At 45.2% G+C, this 21134-nt stretch overlaps 1 protein-coding gene across 2 annotated transcripts in view; it reads right to left on the reverse strand.

Annotated features, from left to right (window-relative positions):
• The window catches only part of hyal6 (hyaluronoglucosaminidase 6), a 43240-nt gene extending 22467 nt beyond the window's left edge, over window positions 1–20773 (reverse strand). Inside the window, exons 1-2 of one of the 2 annotated variants that reach the window (XM_048549053.1) lie at window positions 20715–20763; window positions 20246–20321 (exon numbers count right to left, since the gene is read on the reverse strand). The gene's annotated coding sequence lies outside the window, so the exon portion shown is untranslated. Of the gene's footprint in view, window positions 1–20245; window positions 20322–20714 lie in introns of both variants that reach the window. The other variant, XM_048549054.1, reaches the window with a different exon arrangement.
• Window positions 20774–21134: the final 361 nt, after the last annotated feature.

The raw sequence follows: 21134 nt of genomic DNA on the forward strand, positions 1-21134 counted from the left end.
ACTGCTTTTCAGCCTGGAGGCCTGAGATCAGTGGTGTGCCACAAGGATCGGTGTTGGGTCGACTACTTTACATCACTGATAGAAATGATTTGGATGTGAACATAGGATGTATGGTTAATAACTTTGCAGATGGCACCAAAATTGAAGGTGTAGTGGGCAGTGAAGAAAGCTCCTTCAGGGTACAATGAGATCTTGATAAGTTTCTGGAGCAGCATGGATCTTGCCAGGCTGTTGCCAGAGTTGGAGGGTTTGAGGTATTGGGACAGGCATGATAAACTGGCGCTATTTTCCCTGGAGCATCGGAGGCTGAGGGGTGACTTTGTAGAGGTATATAAAATCATGATGGGCATAGATAGGGTAGATAGACAACACTTTTTCCCCAGGGTGGGGAAGTCCAAAATGAGAGGGCATTGATTTAAGGTGAGAGGGGAAAGATTTTAAAGGGATCTAAGAGACAGCTTTTTTACACAAAGGGTGGTGTATGTATGGAATGAGCTGCCAGAGGAAATGGTGGAGGTTGGTACAATTATAACGTTTAAAAGGGATATGGAGAGGTATATGATTAGTGAGGATTTTCAGGGCTATCTGGTCGGCATGGATGAGAGGGACCGAAGGGTTTGTTTCTGTGCTGTACATCTCTATGACTGTATTTGTTTCTCAAAGTGAGAAGATTATGGGATCAAAGAGATAATAGGAACAGCAGATGCTGGAGAATCCAATATCACAAGGTGTAGAGCTGGACGAACACAGCAGGCCAAACAGCATCTTAGGAACAGAAAAGCTGACATTTCGGGCCTAGGCTGTTCCTGAGAAAAGGGGGAGGGGAAGATGGTTCTGAAATAAATAGGGAGAGAGGGGGAGGCGGACCGAAGGTGCATAGAGGAGAAGATAGGTGGAGAGGAGACAGACAAGTTAAAAAGGCGGGGATGGAGCCAGTAAAAGTGAGCGTATGTAGGGAGGTAGGGAGGGGATAGATAAGTCCGGGGAGGGCGGGCAGGTCAAGGGAGCGGGATGAGGCTAGTAGGTAGGAAATGGGAGTGCGGCTTGAGGTGGGAGGAGGGGATAGTTGAGAGGAAGAACAGGTTAGGGAGGCGGGGACGAGCTGGGCTGGTTTTGGGATGCGGTAAGGGGAGGGGAGATTTTGAATCTTGTGAAATCCACATTGATTCCATTGGGCAGCAGGGTTCCCAAGCGGAATATGAATTGCTGTTCCTGCAATCTTCGGGTGGCATTGTTGTGGCACATCAGGAGGCCCAAGATAGGCGTGTCATCTAAGGAATGGGAGGGGGAGTTGAAATGGTTTGTGACTGGGAGGTGCAGTTGTTTATTGCAAACCGAGTGTAGGTGTTCTGCAAAGCAGCCCCCAAGCCTCTGTTTGGTTTCCCCGATGTAGAGGAGGCCACAACAGGTACAGCGGATGCAGTATACCACATTGGCAGATGTGCAGGTGAACATCAGCTTGATGTGGAAAGTCTTCCTGGGGCCTGCCTCTTTGTAGGTTACATGGGGCAATACCTATTCCACACCTACACTGGCCCTAAACCCCACTTCTTCCTCTGTTACATTGATGACTGTATCAGCGCCGCCTCATGGTCCCACAAGGAACTCAAACAGTTCATCCACTTCACCAACACCTTCCATCTCAACCTTAAGTTCACCTGGACTATCTCTAACACCTTCGTGGACCCCTCTATCTCCATCTCAGGCAACCACCTAGAAACCAATATCCATTTCAAGCCCACCGACTCCCACAGCTACGTAGAATACACCTCCTCCCATCCACCTTCCTGCAAAAATGCCATCCCCTATTCCTAATTCCTTCACCTCCGCCGCATCTGCTCTCAGGATGAGGCATTCCATTCCCATACATCTCAAATTTCCTCGTTTTTCAAGGACCACAACATCCCCCCTGCAGTGGTTGAGAACGCCCTCGAACGTGTCTCCCACATTTCTCGCAACTCATCCCTCACACCCTTTCCCCGCAATAACAGCCAAAACAGAATCCCCCTCGCCCTCACATATCACCCCACCAACCTCCGGGTCCAACGCATCATCCGCTGACGCTTCCGCCATCTGCAATCCAACCCCACCACCAAAGACATTTTTCCCTCCCCCCCTTACCCGCTTTCTGGAGGGACCACTCTCTCTGTGACTGCCTTGTCTGCTCCACACTCTCCTCCAGACCCACCATACCCGGCACTTTTCCCTACAACCACAGGAAGTGCTACACTTGCCCTCACACCTCTTTTCTCACCCCCATCCCAGGCCCCAAGAACACTTTCCACATCAAGCAGATGTTCACCTGCACATCTGCTAATGTGGTATACTGCGTCCGCTGTACCCGTTGTGGCCTCCTCTACATCAGGGAAACCAAGCGGAGGCCTGGGGACAGCTTTGCAGAACACAGTTCGCAATAAACAACTGCACCTCCCAGTTGCGAACCATTTCAACTCCCCCTCCATTCCTTAAACGACATGTCCATCCTGGTCTCCTGCAGTGCCACAACGATGCCACCCGAACTTGCAGAAACAGCACCTCATATTCCGCTTGGGAACCCTGTAGCCCAATGGTATCAATGTGGATTTCACAAACTTCAAAATCTCCCGTCCCCTTACCACATCCCAAAACCAGCCCAGCTCGTCCCCGCCTCCCTAACCTGTTCTTCCTCTCAGCTATCCCCTCCTCCCACCTCAAGCCGCACTCCCATTTCCTACCTACTAACCTCATCCCGCTCCCTTGACCTGTCTGTCCTCCCCGGACTGACCTATCTCCTCCCTACCTCCCCACCTACACTCATCTCTACTGGCTCCATCCCCACCTCTTTAACTTGTCTGTCTCCTCTCCACCTATCTTTTCCTCTATCCACCTTCGATCCCCCCCCCCTTCTCCCTATTTATTTCAGAACCCTCTTCCCCACCCCCATTTCTGATCAAGGGTCTAGCCCGAAACATCAGCTTTTCTGCTCCTAAGATGCTGCTTGGCCTGCTGTGTTCATCCAGATCAACACCTTGTTATCTCAGATTAAGGGATCAATCCCAGCTCAGGTTATAATGTAAACTTGGAGAGTGGAGAAGCTGTTTCTCAGATGAGATATTAAGCTAATATCCTGTTTTCCTTCTCAGATGTAAAAGATCATATGGTATTATTTTGTTGAAGAACATGGACATTCTCCCACCTTTACTTATACCACAACAAATGCACAACAGATGCACTGCAGAAATTCGCCAAAGATCCTCAGACAGCACCTTCCATAACCACAAATGTTCCATCCAGAAGAACAAGGACAGCAAATACGTGGGAACACCATCAGCTGCAAGTCCCCTTCCAAGCCACTTATCATCCTGACTTGGAAATCTATTACCATTCCTTCACAGTCTCTGGGCCAAGCCTGGAATTCCCTCCCTCAGGGCATAGGGACACACAATAAATGCTGGCTAGCCAGCGTTGGCCATGTCCCACGAATAAATGTTTAAAATTACTAAAAGTATATCTGCTGATCAGAACTTAGTCTTTTTATAAGCATGTGCTTTCTCACATTTCCTACAATGCAGCATGGACTGCATTTCAAAATTAAATTAATTGACAGTGAAGTACTTGAGGTTCTTTTTCTTAAGCATAAGCGTCTATGCATAGCATTCAAAGAATGGTCACACTGGAGTTTCAAGGGGTAGGGTAAAAGGGAACAGCCATGGTCCCTGGAGCAATTCCTTTCATGGATATTAATATACCTATGTGTCTTGTTTATTGCTGACTTTCTTATGCAGTTCAATTTACTGAAAACGCTCATTAGCGACATTTTCTTTTTTGTCTGGGGGAAATTTTCCAAAACGAGACTCAAACCCCAAATTCCTGCCAATTTAAAGGCAGGAAATAACTTGACTTGTGATTAATTATGTATTGTTGGCTCAGGCCCTAACACTTACCAGAATTTAGATGAAACACTGCTTGTAATTTTACATGCTCTGGAAGCAATGGCCTGAAAAATGTTCGAATTTTATGATTCATATGTTCTTGGAATATAGCTTTCAGAATTGGAAATTTTAAATGGAGGATAAATGAGAAAAAACCTGATATGAGAAGGTGGCATATTTATTTATGAGGGCCCTAGTGCAAGGTATTGGAAATCAAACTAACTAGCCCTCTGAGCATCTGCATGGAGACAGGATGTCTATAGTCTATCCTTAAAGATAGTAAATAGTTCACATTGTTTCTTTGAAGAAAGGGAGGTTTTGGGAGTTAAAGATAATAAAAGATAATTTGTATCTTGATCAGAGATAATGGGAACTGCAGATGCTGGAGAATCCAAGATAACAAAGTGTGTAGCTGGATGAAGACAGCAGGCCAAGCAGCATCTCAGGAGCACAAAAGCTGACGTTTCGGGCCTAGACCCTCTAGGCCCGAAACGTCAGTTTTTGTGCTCCTGAGATGCTGCTTGGCCTGATGTCTTCATCCAGCTACACACTTTGTTAAATTGTTTCTTGAGTCTGCCATATTGTTATGTAAATAGGGTATGTAGGACAGCCAGCATTATCTCTGATTTTCTGTTCGATTGATGATAGGAAGCTGCTGGTATCAGAAGGTGAAAGGTTACAAGCACTTTATGCTTTATACCAGCTTGAATGTGTAACAAAGGAGTAATAGAAACCAAAGGAGTTCCTGATTTGGGGTGACTAACCAAGAATGCAGTGAGGTGCATGCTTGAGTTCCATAATTAATAGTTCTTTGAAGGGCAGTTAGACGGTTCATCCAAGTCATTGCACATAATCATCATGTTACTAGCCGGATCTTAGTAGAATGACCCCAAGATATCTCATATCTTGGAGAATAGCTGGAATACTCAAAATAATCAAAGGACACAATCTCCCCAGTCCCTGAATGATGTGAACATGGCAAGAAATTTGGGGAAAATCTGGTGAGATGTTGGGCGAGGCCCTTATCGATGCCAAGACCAAAAATCAAAATTTTCCACAAAGTCATGGACATCAAGAGGAGATTCTCGCTAGTGAGCAGCATAAGGCCTACAATAGATTATTGCTCATTATACCATCATTATTACTTTTTCTCACCTCACCAATGAGCATGTTCCTACACTCCCAGTGGTGCTATATAAAAACTGGATGCTGAGAATTTTCAACATGGAGGTCTGGGGGGGTCGCTGACAACTGGGTTTCCATCTTGACCAGTCATCATCAACATCTCAGGGCACACTCCATGGCCATTGGCTACCTACATTCTACATCCCCAGACTCAGACATAACAATCTCACTGTATCATCACAGCACAAATACAATCCATTTCTATTTCTACTGTACTTTAATGCTGCACTTTGGAGTGCACCTCTGCCTTTCATTGCAATGTTGCGGCAAAGATACTACGTGTGCAGGGACAGGCACTACATATACATCATCCAAATAGCCACGTACCAAAATTGACCGAGTAGTTACCGGTCAACTCAAGGGGCTGCTACCAACACAACATGCAAGGGCAGCATGTTCACATAGTTCAGGGGCTTGGACACAGTTAGTTATCTATTTGGGGTGATCTTGGTTAGGGGCTCTGTCTCACGACATTCCAGAAAGTGGGCTATGATCAGTCCAACAGGCCCAGTGCAGGCAATCGGACATCTGAACAGAGAGCAGTCAGGGTTCTGTTTAGTCAGCAGTTGGAGCTGTCAATCCAAGTCAGTCAAGAAGATTGATTATGATGGAAGTGCAGTCAGAGATGGTGCAAGAGATATTATGAGAGGTCTCCAGTGAGTGACTGAGGGCAGGAAGTTTTTTTATTCTTTCACAGGACAAGGGCGTCACTGACTGAGCAGCATTTATTGCCCATCCCTAATTGCCCAGAAGGCAGTTCAGAGTCAACCACATTGCTGTGGGTCTAGAGTCACACGTAGGCCAGACTAAGTAAGGATGGCAGTTTCCTTCCCTAAACAACATTAGTGAACCAGATGGGTTTTCTTAACAATCAATAATGGGTACATGGTCATCATTAGATTCCTAATTCCATTTTATTGAATTTAAATTCTACCATTTTCTATGGCGGAATTTGAACTCAGGTCCCCAGAATGTTGCCTGGTTTCTGAATTAACATTGCCTCCCCTGTTATAGGGGATTGAAGTGGCTGAGAGTCACTGAGTGGTCACATTGTGTGCACCAGTGAGAGTTGTAGTCCATGAGCCTTGGGAAAATGTATATGTGCTGGCAGACTTGGAGTCATGACTCTGTAAGTACGAGCTCGCATAGAGAGGATGGTGGCATTTGACTTATGGAACTCAGAGATCATTAACCTTCTTTCTGCATTGCAGGGCATTCCTCTCAACTCAGCATATCACACTGACTCAGGCTTCAAATTGGGTCCAGACTGGCTGTGTCCTAATTGGCACTGGTCTAATCTCCATCACCTCATCCACCTGCATCTCCAGGCCCCTGTCCATGAAGTGGGGAGCAAGCTTTGCTTTCTGGTCTGTGTCTTCAGTAATAATGATTAGGCCTCTTTTTGAATACTGTATGCAATTCTGGTCTCCCTGCTGCAGGAAGGATGTTATGAAACTTGAATGGGCTCAGAAAAGATTTACAAGGATTTTGCCAGGATTGTAAGGGCTCAAGCTGCAGGGAGAGGCTGAATAGGCTAGGGCTATTTTCTCTGGAGCTTCAGAGGCTGAGGGGTGACCTTTATAGAGGCTTATAAAATCATGAGGAGTGTGGATGGGATGAATAAACAAGGCTTTCCCCATGGTGGGGTGTCCAAAACTACAGGGCATAGGTTTAAAGTGAGAGGAGAAAGATTTAAAAGGGGCCTGAGGGGCAACTTTTTCACACAGAGGGTGGTGTGTGTGTGTGTAATGAGCTGCCAGAGGAAGTTGTAGACTCTGGTATAATTACAATACTTAAAAGGCATCTGGATCGGTAGGAGGGGTTTAGAGGGATATGGGCCAAATGCTGGCAAATGGGGCTAGATTAATTTAGGATATCTGTTCGGCATGGACGAGTTGGACTGATGGATCCTGTTCCATGCTGTACAGCTCTGAGACTCTATAACACTGTGACATGTAGATCTTGTTTGGCAGTGGCATCAAAATGTGTGTTAAATACAGTATCAGTGGCTTGGATGTCACAAAGTCCCAGCAGTAGGGAACACAAATTGCAATTTTTTGAAAAGCAGCAAAGAACCCGTTTGGATAATTAATGAGGTGAAGAGAGAAGATGGCACGCAAAAAATTTCTGCGAGCCATGGCAAACTGGGAGCTATGAATCTCTCTTGATGAAACACTAACTGACAATTGGAAAATTTAACCCTTTTATTTCTTAGAATACCAAAGGATGCTGCAAATGGACACAATTAGATGGGGGAGGGGTGAGGCAGTGGTGGGATAAAACGTGGGAGTGTAATGGCAGTGTAATGTGATAGAATAAAATTACTTTTTTTTACAAACTCTGTAAAAATAAACTTGGTGTAATGAAAAAACAGTACAGAGAGTATAGTAAGATTAATAATGGGGCCAGGTTTCATTAGCATGCTACTTGCTTTAAAGCTATAGAAATGAGAGGGAAGTCTTGTGACGGTTTCCTTACTGGGGCAGGGTGCATGGTACAAGATTGGTTTCGGTAGTTGAAGCGCCATAGGAAGAAGAATGAAAATAAGAGATATATAATAGAGATGAGAGAATTTCTTGACACAGAAAGTTGAGAGGCTACAGAATTCAATTCCAATACGTGTGTAAAGCAAAAACAAATCCAATGATCGGGATAACGAAATGTGAGGCTGGATGAACACAGCAGGCCCAGCAGCATCTCAGGAGCACAAAAGCTGACGTTTCGGGCCTAGACCCTTCATCAGAGAGGGGGATGGGGTGAGGGTTCTGGAATAAATAGGGAGAGAGGGGGAGGCGGACTGAAGATGGAGAGAAAAGAAGATAGGTGGAGAGGAGAGCATAGGTGGGGAGGTAGGGAGGGGATAGGTCAGTCCAGAGAAGACGGACACGTCAAGGAGGTGGGATGAGGTTAGTAGGTAGGAGATGGAGGTGCGGCTTGGGGTGGGAGGAAGGGATGAGTGAGAGGAAGAACAGGTTAGGGAGGCAGAGACAGGTTGGACTGGTTTTGGGATGCAGTGGGTGGGGGGGAAGAGCTGGGCTGGTTGTGTGGTGCAGTGGGGGGAGGGGACGAACTGGGCTGGTTTTGGGATGCAGTGGGGGAAGGGGAGATTTTGAAGCTGGTGAAGTCCACATTGATACCATTGGGCTGCAGGGTTCCCAAGCGGAATATTAGTTGCTGGTCCTGCAACCTTCGGGTGGCATCATTGTGGCACTGCAGTAGGCCCATGATGGACATGTCATCTAAAGAATGGGAGGGGGAGTGGAAATGGTTTGCGACTGGGAGGTGCAGTTGTTTATTGCGAACTGAGCGGAGGTGCTCTGCAAAGCGGTCCCCAAGCCTCCGCTTGGTTTCCCCAATGTAGAGGAAGCCACACCGGGTACAGTGGATGCAGTATACCACATTGGCAGATGTGCAGGTGAACCTCTGCTTAATGTGGAATGTCATCTTGGGCCTGGGATAGGGGTGAGGGAGGAGGTGTGGGGGCAAGTGTAGCATTTCCTGCGGTTGCAGGGGAAGGTGCCGGGTGTGGTGGGGTTGGAGGGCAGTGTGGAGCGAACAAGGGAGTCACGGACAGAGTGGTCTCTCCGGAAAGCAGACAGGGGTGGGGATGGAAAAATGTCTTGGGTGGTGGCGTCGGATTGTAGATGGCGGAAGTGACTACCTCCAATGATCGGGACTTTTTATTCAAGGGACGTAAGCATCTCTGGTCAGGTTAGCATTTATTGTTCATTTCTAATTGTCCTTGAAAAGGTGCTGGTGAGTGTGGAAGAATAATTAAAGCATAAACAGAGATTAGATGTAGAATGTAGCTAAAGCTTAGAATTACAGTTTGGAATGATGGGAATACTGATCGAGTAAGATATACGCGATAACAAAGTGTGGAGCTGGATGAACACAGCAGGTCATTCCACACTTCGTGATCTCGGATTCTCCAGCATCTGCAGTTCCCATGATCTCTGATACCAGTAGGACATACGTGGCAAGTTGTTGTAAGTCTGCAGAAATCTGATCAAGTTGTGTAATGTTGGTCAGACGTTTGAGACACATTCTGCTTAAAAATAAATAATTAGCAACCACGTTGTGAAATCGTGAAATATGGCCTGGTTTAAGGGGATATGTTAAACTCTGTACGTGCTTGTTTGCATGCAATACCTGTGTCGCAATCTATAGTGGTGTGCATAAGTATTGCAAGATAATAAAATGTGAGGCTGGATGAACACAGCAGGCCAAGCAGCATCTCAGGAGCACAAAAGCTGACGTTTCGGGCCTAGACCCTTCATCAGAGAGGGGGATGGGGGGAGGGAACTGGAATAAATAGGGAGAGAGGGGGAGGCGGACCGAAGATGGAGAGTAAAGAAGATAGGTGGAGAAGGTGTGGGTGGGGAGGTAGGGAGGGGATAGGTCAGTCCAGGGAAGACGGACAGGTCAAGGAGGTGGGATGAGGTTAGTAGGTAGCTGGGGGTGCGGCTTGGGGTGGGAGGAAGGGATGGGTGAGAGGAAGAACCGGTTAGGGAGGCAGAGACAGGTTGGACTGGTTTTGGGATGCAACCAGCCCAGCTCTTCCCCCCCACCCACTGCATCCCAAAACCAGTCCAACCTGTCTCTGCCTTCCTAACCGGTTCTTCCTCTCACCCATCCCTTCCTCCCACCCCAAGCCGCACCCCCAGCTACCTACTAACCTCATCCCACCTCCTTGACCTGTCCGTCTTCCCTGGACTGACCTATCCCCTCCCTACCTCCCCACCCACACCTTCTCCACCTATCTTCTTTACTCTCCATCTTCGGTCCGCCTCCCCCTCTCTCCCTATTTATTCCAGTTCCCTCCCCCCATCCCCCTCTCTGATGAAGGGTCTAGGCCCGAAACGTCAGCTTTTGTGCTCCTGAGATGCTGCTTGGCCTGCTGTGTTCATCCAGCCTCACATTTTATTATCTTGGAATCTCCAGCATCTGCAGTTCCCATTATCTCTGCATAAGTATTGCCTTGTTTTTGAACACATCGGAGACTCCGGATCTGACCTTTTGTCAGCATTGGCTCCCTGTGATATCACAAATAAAGCCTTTTTGCCTCGAAGTTTGAACTTGTAATGTGTGATTAAGTTAGTTTCCTCAACAATCTGGCCTAGTCGGCAGGATCCCTATCTTTATGGGACCCGAACAAATTAATAAGAGAAAGGAGTTTGCAAGGAATTCGAGTTTCCCCGGCCGGCGACCCACGTTGAGCCACCCTGATCTGATCTCGGGGAGATTGGAAAGACGGGATGGGCAAGACCATGTGTGGGAGGCAGAAATTCGTTGAGAAATCTTCAAGTTTACGGTAAATGAACAGTTAGGAAAAAAAACAAAAATTGTCAGAGAAACTTCGAGGACTGAGGTATAATGAGATCTCATGGCCGGAAAGGGTGAATTAGTGTAAAAGAAAATATAGCGGTAAGATACGTAATTATAAATTGTTAACACGATCCCTTGATAAGTGTGACTTGTTAAATAATGGGTAGCAAAACAAGCAAGGAAGCCAAGAGACCCGAAGGGTGCTTGTGAAACTGAAAAAGGCAACTGCAAGGAAGATTCAGGAAATCCAGAAAAAGCTGGTTCCTCCCAGATCACCTGCCGATAAGGTTTGGCTGGAGACAGGAGACAGCAGGTACTCTGTTACGTTCTCCAGTGATTTGTACAGTTTTGGAAAAGTGAGACAGAGGCTGGGGGCGGAGACCCAAACTGGGATTATAACTATACAATTACTTGTTTTGACAAATGGTTGGAAGCGGCTAGGCACTGTCAACTGCTGAAATCTAAACAAAATAAGGCCATTGGTGATAGCGTAGTGCTCCTGCCGCGAGAATGTATCCAAAGTTACATCACTCTGAAGAAAGCAAGGATCAGAGTATGGATGATATTCTCTTGGCAGCTGCCTCTAGGCACCATCCTGCCCCCTACATTGACGCATTATCTAATGGCCCGCCGTCTCTCCCACCTCAGGTCACCTCTTTGGGCACAGTCGGGGTCCAGACCAGAAGGCATCGGGCGGCTGAAGGGAGGGTATCCCCGACAGCGTTCCCAAGGAGCCCGTTAGTAGTACGGTTGAACAATTGCCCCGCATAATGGGAGGGGAAGTTGCTGTATTACGCCCCTAGACCCCCTCAGAGGTCCGAGGTATGATTAATGAAGTCCCGAACCTCCTAAAATAAAGCCACCCCATTTCATTATTGGTTAGTACAGACGTGTCAAATTTATAACCCCTCGCCCGGAGATGTGCTGGTATTATTGAAGATTGCATACGACACTTCCTGGCCAGCTGTTAAACGTTCATTTGCTGCCCCACAGGGCCTCCAGGGTGACTGGGCCCCGATGATGACCTTCAGAATCAGGGAAACGAGAGTAGAGACACTTGGCTCCAGACACATGCGAAAGATGCAATCACTAATGGAGCTAGGCAATATTAGTGATTTTGGGGAATGACCCGGTGCACTCAGGGAAAGGGGGAACAGCTTACAGACTTCATTGCTAGGTTTAAGGATACTTGGGAATTCTCAGCAGGGGTGGCTGGAGCAACATGGATCCCTTTCAATCCAAACCCTCTTGAATTGCTTTGAACCTAACACGGCCCATGCTTTCAAATTGGTTATTCTGACATGGCAGCAGCAAGGATGGAATGAAATCCTCAGGTCCCTGATTATTATGGACAAGGAGGGTTTGTTCACCAAGCAATTTGGTGAGCCTAAATGCCAATTCGCCCAGCAGTTCCACCCCAGGTGTCACACAGCAAGACACCGTAAACACCAATAGTGGTTGGCAGTGGGAGGGTAGGGATAAAGGACAGGATGTCTGCTGGCGATGGGGCCAGAATGACCACTGGGCTCGGGAGTGTCATGATGGGAGAGATGGGACAAGTACTGTCAATCAGATACCCAGTACCCATTTTGCTTTTAATGGTGAAGCGCTTGTGAGAGGAATGTCTGCTGCATTCCATCACAGTTCCCTTCCACCTTTTGGAACTGTTTTGGTTCATTTACTTTCAGCGCACTCAGGTTGCATCACACTGACTTCTGTGTCCTGGCCTGTTAACTTTTGCCAATTTCAGATGCCTCCCTTGGTGGATTTCTTCCCTCTCCTTCTGTAGTCTGTCCCTTTCTCTTTAAGGGCCCTGCACAAGAAACATGTTGGGCTCCTTTCTTCATCTTCACCCCATTGGGTTACTGTTTGATCTGGTGCATTTCTGTCTTCTATTCGACAGTATAGGTTATCTGCAGAAGTAGAGGAGGCTATAACGCCAGTCACTGATGCACTTTTGGCCTGAGGTGTTTTGTGACTGGCTCAAAGTCCCTGTAACGTGAGCAAATGCGAGGTCTTGCACTATGGAAAAAAAATACAGACATGGACTATTTTCTAAACGGTGAGAAAATTCGTAAAGCAGAAGTACAAAGGGATCTGGGAGTGTTGGTCCAGGATTCTCTAAAGGTTAACTTGCCGTTAGAGTCTGTGATTAAGAAGGCGAATGTAATGTTGTCATTTGTCTCAAGAGGGTTGGAATATAAAAGCAGTGATGTGCTTCTGAGACTTTATAAAGCTCTAGTTAGGCCCCATTTAGAATACTAAGTTCAATTTTGGGCCCCACACCTCAGGAAGGACATACTGGCGCTGGAGCTTGTCCAGCAGAGATTCACACGGATGATTCCTGGAATGGTAGGTTTAACGTATGATGAACGGCTGAAGATCCTGGGATTGTATTCATTAGAGTTTAGAAGGTTGAGGGGAGATCTAATAGAAACTTACTAGATAATGTATGGCTTAGAACGGGCGGACGCTGGGAAGTTGTTTCCATTAGGGGGGGAAACTAGGACCTGTGGGGACAGCCTTAAAATTAGAGGGGGTAAATTTAAAATAGAAATGAGATGACATTTCTTCAGCCAGAGAGTGGTGGGCTTGTGGAATTCATTGCCACGGAGTGTGGTGGAGGCCGGGACGTTAAATGTCTTCAGGGTGGAGATTGATAAATTCTTGATCTCACAAGTAATTAAGGGCTACGGGGAGAGTGCAGGGAAGTGGAGTTGAAATGCCCATCAGCCATGATTAAATAGCAGATTGGGCTCGATGGGCCAAATGGCCTTACTTGCACTCCTATGCCTAACGGTCTTATGGTCTTAACACCCCATTTTGCCTATTCCTAGAGCTGGTAGGAAGAGCCAGAGGCGTTTTGTCCAAGACCTATGCACCATCAATCAGATTGTGGTGCCTGTCACCCCGATGGTCCCTGACACCAATGTCATTTTGTCTTCCTTACCCCCCATTCGAATTGCTACACAGTGATTGGCCTCTGCTGTTTTCTATTCCACTGCATGAGGATAGCGAAGACCTTTTTGCATTTACTTACAGTGGCAGACAGTAGGCATGGACTCGTCTTCCCCAAGGCTAGACCAAGAGCCCGGCTGTCTACGCCGCTGCTGTCCTTGCGGCCCTTCTCGAACTCTCTCTGCCCTGTAACAGTACGATCTTACAATAAGCCGGCAACTTATTCGCCTCTATTGGCTACGTCAGCTGTGAAAAAGACACAGTTGCTTTACTGTCTCAGCTGGCAATTAAAGGGCACCATTTCTCCACCCTGAAACTGCAGCTCTGTCAGCCTTCTGTACGGTACTTAGGCTTTATTCTAGAGAATGGCAAACGTCAGTTGGGTCCCGAACAGGTCACAATGGTGCTGAAAGCCCCTTTGCCCAGTACGCAGAAAGAGATGTTATCCTTTCTTGGTACAGTTAACTATTGCAGACAATGGATGCCTGAGTACCGACACACGGGCGCTGTCCCGCGGCAGACTACCTTACAGGGACATCCCACTGAATTTGAATAGACTGAAGAACAACGCAAAGTTTTGGCCAAGCTCAACACTGCTCTGACTCAAGCCCCTGCCCTGGGCATTCCAGATTGCAACAAGCCTTTTGCACTCTACGTTAGTGAAAAGGAGGGGTTTGCAAGCGGGATACTGACTCAAAACATCGTGGATTCAAGTGGCCGGTAGCATATTATTCAGTTCGGCTGCCTCCCATTGGTAGAGGAATGTCCACTTGTCTGTGTGCTGTTACCACCACTACTGTCATCTTAGAAAAATCCAATTCATTGTTTTACACCACAAATGTGTCATTTTGGCTCCCCATTCAATTTCACCACCACCAAATTTGGTGGCAACTCAGCATTTCACTGCCGCTCACCGCCCCAGGTACGAGGACATGTTACTTTCTCAGCCAAATATCTCCTTCTGCCGAGTTCCCTCACTAAACCCCGTCACCCTTCTCCCTGATAGCACTACTGTAGACAACAGCAAACACGACCACCTGCAGCTTGTCGATTCTGTTACATCTTCCCGCCCTGACTTACCATCAACACCCCTTGATAATCCCAATTTGGTGTTCTTCACTGGTGTCTCCTCTTACTGGCCCTACAACACTGCCACTCTGGCAGGTAATGCTACTGTCACTCCCTTTACAATTCTGGAGGCGTTTGCTCTACCTCCTGGCACATCTGCCCAGACCGCCGAACTGTAAACCCTCACCAGCGCTTATATTCTCGCTGAGGATCACGCTGCTAACATTTATATGGACTCGTGGTATGTTTTAGGGGTTGTTCAGGATTTTGGCACCCAATGGCAGCATCAAGAGTTCATCACCTCTTCTGGGAAGCCCTGTCAACATGCCACCATGATTGGTAATTTGCTTCGTGCCATCCTTCTCCCCCATGGATTGGCCGTAATTAAGCGTGATGCACATACCCAGTCTCAAGACAATATTTCGCCCGGGAATGCTGCCACTGATGAAGCAGCCAAAGACGCCGTCTATTCCCGGGCGATGGTGTTGTTCGCTTTTGTCCGCCAATCGTTGCCAAGGTCCATTGACCTCACTCTCGCAGTACAAGTTCAACAGGGCGCCCCTATCCCGCAAAAAGGAAAAAGATACCTTGGTTATGGAGGGCTGTGACTAGGATACCGACCATTTGTGGTGCCACCCTGATGGAAGGGATATTTACCCAAAAGGTCTCCTTCATGCACTTGCCCACTTGGCGCATGGGCAAGCGCATGTAGAAAAAGGTGGGAGGTTGCATCAGGTCACACAACAATGGTTTGCACCCGTTATAACAACCGCTCTTCAACAAGTGATTGACACTTGCACCATTTGCCAACAGTACAATAGGGGAAAAACACCAGCCAAGATTGATCACTTGCCAGTACCAGCTGGACCCTTTGGAAATTTACAAATAGACTTTGTGCATATGCCATTGTCTGGAGGTTTCAAATATATACAAGTGATAGTGGATATGTTCACCAAGTGGGTGGGAGCTTTTGCAACCAGACAAGATGATGCTAGAACAGTGGTAAAGTGCGTAAAGTGCCTAATGGAGGATATTGTCCCAAGATTTGGAACACCTGTTAAGTTGAACAGCGATGGAGTGACACATTTTACAGCCCTGGCTCAGGCCATGGGATTTGAATGGAAGGTGCACATACCTTACCAACCCCAATCCTTCAGGATAGTAGAACGATTCAATGGCACCCTAAAAAATACCCAGTGTAAAGGTCTGTCAGGAAACTGGTTTAGAATGGCCCAAAGCTCTTCCCACTACCTTTTACACCCTAAGGAATCAGGTAAATAGAACAACTGGCCTAACCCCGTTTGAGGTCTTAGTGGGCAGACCCATGACCACAGGCACTGAGCCCCCAATGTAAGGGGCTGATATAGCATTAATTTGGGTCAGTGAGAAAACCTTACAGTATGCACAGGCCCTCAGTGAGGCAGCCCGATCAAATCATGATTAAGTCTTTGCAGCCCTGCCGATGCCCAAGGAGGGGAGTGCTCGTCCATTTAAACCTGGTGATTTTGTACATATCAAAGCATTCAAAAATAATTCTTTTGTCATCTGGGTGGAAAGGACCCTATCAAGTACTACTGGTCACCCGCACTGCTGTCAAGGTAGAACAACATCAGGACGAGATTCACACTCCTCAGTCCAAGCTGCTAAAGATAAGGTCGCTCTGGAAGACTAAAGACCTAAGAAGATGCAGTGGCTTCTACTGACTCTTGTCTGTCTCCTGGGCAGTCTAGTTGGATCTGATGCAAGGGCATCAGTTAAAAAGCTCTCTCACCCTCCAGCCCATAACTCCTTTCTATCCCTCAGTTACGAATATGCAATACGGCTGAAAGTCTCCTCATGCTGGGTGTGCACTTACATCCCGATTCGCTCAAAAGGGGGAATTGCCTTACAACTGATCCCCTTTAATGTCTCCAAAGTGGCAGAATGGGTCATTCGACAGAATGAATCCCTAAGGGCTGGTGTCCTCGTGGCTGCTACATCTTCCGCAGAGAGGGGAATACATTGAGTGGACATTGCAGGTACCCAAGATAAGTGGGAATCGGCAGGGCACAACTTTTTAACATTTAAAGGTTGGTATCAACCTCGATTTAATACTGTCCATATCCCGTCATATGTTGCCATCACTAATACATCAAGGGTGGAAAAACAGGTAAATTCCATTTGCCTCACTAGATCTAAGCTTAAGGGTTGGTTTGTGTGTCAGAGTAATTGAATCCAATGTTTTAATGTTACGCCTGAGTTGGCCTCCATCCAAGCCTAATTTTATTAACCTCACATCAGCAGGAACCTTTCACCATGTTTGGTTTCCTGATTATCTAACTCAGTTTATCCCTTATAACAGTACTTATTTTGTTTGTGGCCATAGGGCCTACACTTGGCTGCCTCCCTCATGGACCTAATCTTGCTATTTAGCCTATATCATTCCTCATATGCATCATCTCCCCACTCTAGACAAGCACCCCTCGTGGACCAGATGTAACATGTGTGTTATCACTGAAACCATGAGGTTCTTTATGATTGCCTTCATTATTTATGAGTCCGGGAAAGCAACATGTGAATTAATTAAAATCACATCTGCTTTAGAGAAACTGGCCAAAGTGACTGCCTATGCTTTTGAGGAAACTAACCAAGCCATTTCCCGCTTATCTGCCAAACATGGGGCAATCCACAGTGTGGTCTTACAGAATCGCCTGCCCCTTGAATTTATTCTGGCTGAAAAAGGTGGCACATGCGCCATCATTGGCCAAGAGTGCTGCAGCTATGTCCCGGATGAATCTGAAAACATCGCTCGTTTGGCTGATCACATTCAACGAGCCGCCAACCAGGTCAAAGCTGTTGGTGAACAACTTCACAACTGTAACCCTCCTAGCTCTGATCAGTGGCCATCTGGGAACTGGGCGGAGTACTGTAACTCATTATGGTATCATCCTGGTTATTATTATTGTCTGTGTTATCGCTACACGGCTGATTTGTTCCATCCTCCCTCGTGGACCTCAAAACCCTGTCCCTTTATTCCCCCTGATTCTGACAAACCAGAATGCCTCAATATAAGACCCCTTCCCTTAGGTTATGACACCCTATTTGATAACAGTGACTATTGATGTTGATCCAAGGATCAAAAAGGAGGGAATTGTGGAAGAATAATTAAATCGTATAAAGAGATTAGATGCAGAATGTAGCGAAAGCTTAGAATTAGAGGTTGGAATGATCGGAAAATAGATCAAATAAGATATATGTAAAAAATTGTTGGAAGACTGCAGAAAGCTTATCATGTTGTACATTGTTGACCAGAAGCTTAAGACACATTTCGCTTAAAGATAATGAATTAACAACCACGTTATGAAATTGTGACATTTAATCTGCCTTAAAGGGATATACATAGTACATTGAACAGTACAGCACAGTACTGGCCCTTTGGCCCACAATGTTGTGCAGGCCTATTATCCTATTAAGATCAATCTACCCTGCACACCCTACATTTTATTATCTCCACGTGCCTACCCAAGAGTTGCTTAGAAGTCTCTAAAGTATCTGATTCCAATACCACTGCCGGCAGCACATTCCACACGCCCACCACTCTCTGTGTGAAGAACCTCCCTCTGACATCTCCCCTATACCTTCCTCCAATCACCTTCAAATTATGCCCCCTTGTAATAGTCATTTCCGCCCTGGGAAAAAAATCTCTGGCTATCCACTCTATCTATGTCTCTCATCATCTTATAAACCTCTCTCAAATCACTCTCATCCTTCTTCGCTCCAATGAAAAAAGCCCTAGCTCCCTCAAACTTTCCTCATAAGACCTGCCCTTCAGTCCAGGCAGCATCCTGGTAAATCTCCTCTGCACCCCCTCTAAAGCTTCCACATCCTTCCTATGGGATATGGTAAACTGTGTTTGTCCTTGTTTGCATGCAAAATCTGTGTTACAATCTATAAAGGTGTGTATAAGTATTGCCTTGTTTTTGTACTCTTCAGAGACTACGGATCTGACCTTTTGTCAGCATTGGCTCCCCATGATATCACGAATAAAGCCTCTTTGCCTCGAAGTCTGAACTTGTAATGTGTGATTAAGTTAGTTTCCTTGACAATGAGCCACCACATTAAACACAACTGCATAGTTTCTTAGGAAATTTCAGAGAGCACATAACATTAAATCATGTTGCTGTGGATCATCAAGATATAGATAACAAAATGTTTAGCTGGATGAACACAGCAGACCAAGCAGCATCTCAGGAGCACAAAAGCTGATGTTTCCAGCATCTGCAGTTCCCATTATCTCTGATCATCAAGATATAGTTAGATTAAATAACTCAAAGGGTTAACAGGGCAGGTAAATGTTATTAGGAGTATTTGCTTGCACGAAGACCATGTACCAATATGGATTGATTGGGCTGAATGGCATGTTTCTATGCTAAACTGTGGAAAATACACATACTTAAATGTGTGACAACTGGATTCTGTTTGACAATGACTTGCATCTTGGCTAATTATTTGTTATCGTCCGCTGTGAAAGTAAGGATAAATTCCACTTGATAAAAGAATGATCAGCACCACTTGAAACTAATCTCAAAGAAACAATTAAAACCTTCAGGAAGAGGAGGGATAATAACTGACAGAAAATATTGGTAAGTAAGGAGAAGACACTGAAAAGTCAAGGCTCCTGTTACAAAAGAATTAGAAATGATCTGACTTGACTTTTTCTGAAACAAAACATTTTTTATTGACTTTATAAAACAGTAATTTCAACAATTGGAACAAGTGCACCAGTTATTTCTTATGTCCCCTTCCCCCCTCCTCCCAGAACTGTTATATTTACTTGCACCAGGGTCATATTACTTTAATTACTTGAAAGGCACCTGTGTCATGAGAGTTGTTTAAATTTCACCTTGATTTTTGATTCCTTCCATTCTTTTACAATTTATTTCCATGTAAGCAAATCTGTTTAATTAGTTTTCTGTTTTTGGTACACATCTAACTATGCTAAAGCATTGGGTTGTAGACAAAGAGGGGTACTCTTGCATATGTCTGCTGATACATTTAGGAAAACCTGGCTTAAACACGATTTAATAGTTTCTAAAAAATCTATATTTTGGCTACTTCTGAGAACTGGAATCCACAACCACCACGATTACCTTTGCCTCTACACACATATAGCATGAATGGGCATTGGGCATAAGATTACCTAGAGTTATAAGTTGGAGTTTTGAAGATAAAGCCTACAATATTGCTCATCTCAACTGCTTTGGAGGAAGCTGTTAGGCCACATTCTTGAGCTGTTGCAATGCATGAATCTATCTAAGGATTCAAACATACCTGAATGCCCAACTAAATAATGCGACCTTTTGAAACTGAACCTAAATCTTACAATTAGCAACATTTTAACAATTCAATAAACCTGAACAATTTTACTGGTCAAGATATGTGTGTCCAGTTTTAGTTCCTGAATACTACAGTTGCATTAAGAACTCAACCAATTATTAGTCAAATACTGATTTTTTAAAATTGTCAGTAATAGATAGCCACTAGGCTGTGTTTGTGGTATTACAATTATAAGGACTGGTTTTGTAATGTTTGAAATTACCTTGTAGTTAACACAAACTACTACTTGTTAGTCTCACCACCAAAGCCAAATTTCAATGTCAAGTCAAATACAGATACAATGCACACTTTACAGAAAATGAAAACAAAATCACTTGAAAATGCAAAATTTGCTTTTCTGTGTGATCTTTTGAGCAATTCAAGATCACAGATTAAGTTTAAACCTACATTAATACAATTCAAAAGTTTTAACACCTTACCTTTGTTTTCAAACAACTAGCATTGAGAGGTTCTTCTTTTAAAGGAGAGTTCCCGATGATCTACTCATAGACATTTCTGTTTTCCAGTTGACAAATTAATAAAAATTGCATTTAGATAAAATCCCAAGGACTGTAATTGAGCCAACCCAGTGAGTCATTTATTTACTTCACATAAAGCATTCCCGTAACAATAGTATAAAATGATAACCTCCTTAGGAAAGACAAAAAAGCCTATGAGTAGATAACTATTTAACAATGCATCCCATGACAATTTGAATAAGGCTACACTGAATGTTTTGCAGTAATGAAAGCAAAATAAATTCATAGAAATTCAAAAGGTGCCCTCTGTTCTACAAAGTCTTACATACTCTTCTGTTCAATCTGTTGAACAAAAGGATAGCAATCATAATCTAACACCATTGTCTAAAGTGAGTTTAATAGAAACGGTGCAAAGGTTTACAGATCTTACTTTTGCCTTCAGACAGTAGTCAGGGGCTCTTCTCTGGTAGAAATGTTCCTACAAGTCTGAGGCTGTTGCTTTAATATATTGTTACACTCCACCTTATTTATGGGAGTGTTTTACATGGAATAAGTGAATGGCACAAAGGTTTACATAATTACATTCCCCAAGGCTTTTAAAAGTAAATGAAACTGGTTTGTCAACTGGAAGACATTGCAGTTAAAAATACAGCCAGTAGATGGTCATTTGTTTCAAAACCCAGGGAGTTTGGATTTATAGTTGGTAGTCCTGTAGTGAGAATGATATTTTACTGGAGAAGCAGCAAAAAACATAACAAAATAAACTCTACAGGGAGGGAGGAAAAATATCGGGAACCATTCCAATGTAATTGACGATTATCATCTGGCTGAAAGATAGCATGCCTGAACT

The sequence above is a fragment of the Stegostoma tigrinum genome, chromosome 18 (genome assembly GCF_030684315.1).
Source record: "Stegostoma tigrinum isolate sSteTig4 chromosome 18, sSteTig4.hap1, whole genome shotgun sequence".
NCBI lineage: Eukaryota > Metazoa > Chordata > Chondrichthyes > Orectolobiformes > Stegostomatidae > Stegostoma > Stegostoma tigrinum.